The following is a 1,229-nucleotide window of genomic DNA, read 5'->3' on the forward strand; positions in this document are numbered from 1 at the left end:
TTTTCTACAAATGACTAAAGACATCCCACAGGACTACTGATTGGGAGCAGTATACAAATGGTTCTGAGCCACCTTGGAAATGTGGTCTATGCCATGTTTCTCAAACTGAAGTACTTTGTCAGGATAAAATGCCTTTTAAAGGAATAAAATTTCTTGAGATCCTAAAGAATATGTTTTGAGGAAGAGTGACTTAAAGTTATTTGAAATGTAAACATGTTTTCCAATTTTAGGATATCTTTATTAAAAATATATGATATTTTATATAATTTATGTAGGATTTAGGAATCCNATCCCAATTTGAGAAACACTGGTCTATGTTTATGAGGTCTTTTATTGTTGCTAATCAAATTATTCAACATTGATATGCAACTATAACTATTTATTGGAATTTGTTTTAAAGGGATGAATTCTAAGCTGGGTCTGTACTCCCACTGAAGAGGAAGGATGAATCAATTTTAAGTGGATTGAAGCCTGCACTAGATAGCATCTAAAGGTGAATCTTGGAGTTATATTTTAATTCATTGCTTGAAATAAAGTCTCTAGCATTTATAAAATGGGATGCTCTGGAAGTGTTGGCATCTTCAAAATTGATATAATCTGTGTTAACTCAACAAATACTTATTGGGTCATACACTGGAATAAATAACAAAACCAAAGACATGATTCCTGTCAAAGAGGATGCTAAAACGAGTAAATCATTATGGTGTTGGGCAATTTGATGTTTACCATAAACATGTTGGGAAATTCTGTGGGGCACAGAGGAAGAAGAGTGGAAGAAACACTCTTACTGAGCAAAGTGATGGCAAGGGGAAAATGAAAGTGTGACTAGGGAGCACTTTGGTCAGTTTACTAATAATACGAAAGCTGAAGGCTTATAGACACTACTGCAGTATTTTTTGGCTTTTTGCAAGTACATTTTAATGAAGCACATGTTTTCTTAGATAGAATCNGGGGGCAGAAGGAATGAGATGTTGCAAAAGTGGATAAGAACATCTAGCCTTTGGTTCTGGTCCTTGGACCAAATCACCATCTGTCTCAACTTCAGTATCTAGGGATGGCTGATGAATTAAGACAGACTTGAATTGAATATCTCAATCCCTGAAAATGACATTTTGTCATTTGGAAAATTGAAGGCACTTAAGGATTTTTTGGGCATTTCTCTAAGTGGTTATTGTGATTTTATTTCTGACTTTCTTATAGAACCTTAATATATAGGATTGGAGGAAGTT

General features: G+C 34.3%; 1 long non-coding RNA gene across 2 annotated transcripts in view; it reads left to right on the forward strand.

The window, feature by feature from the left end:
- Window positions 1-1,229, forward strand: part of LOC144216186 (uncharacterized) — a 16,983-nt gene that overhangs the window by 4,790 nt on the left and 10,964 nt on the right. For both annotated transcript variants that reach the window (XR_013330601.1, XR_013330602.1), the window contains exon 2: window positions 401-493. This is a non-coding gene — a long non-coding RNA (uncharacterized LOC144216186). The remainder of the gene's footprint in view (window positions 1-400; window positions 494-1,229) is intronic.

This window comes from Crocuta crocuta, unplaced genomic scaffold, assembly GCF_008692635.1.
Source record: "Crocuta crocuta isolate KB4526 unplaced genomic scaffold, BGI_CrCroc_1.0 scaffold915, whole genome shotgun sequence".
Lineage (NCBI taxonomy): Eukaryota > Metazoa > Chordata > Mammalia > Carnivora > Hyaenidae > Crocuta > Crocuta crocuta.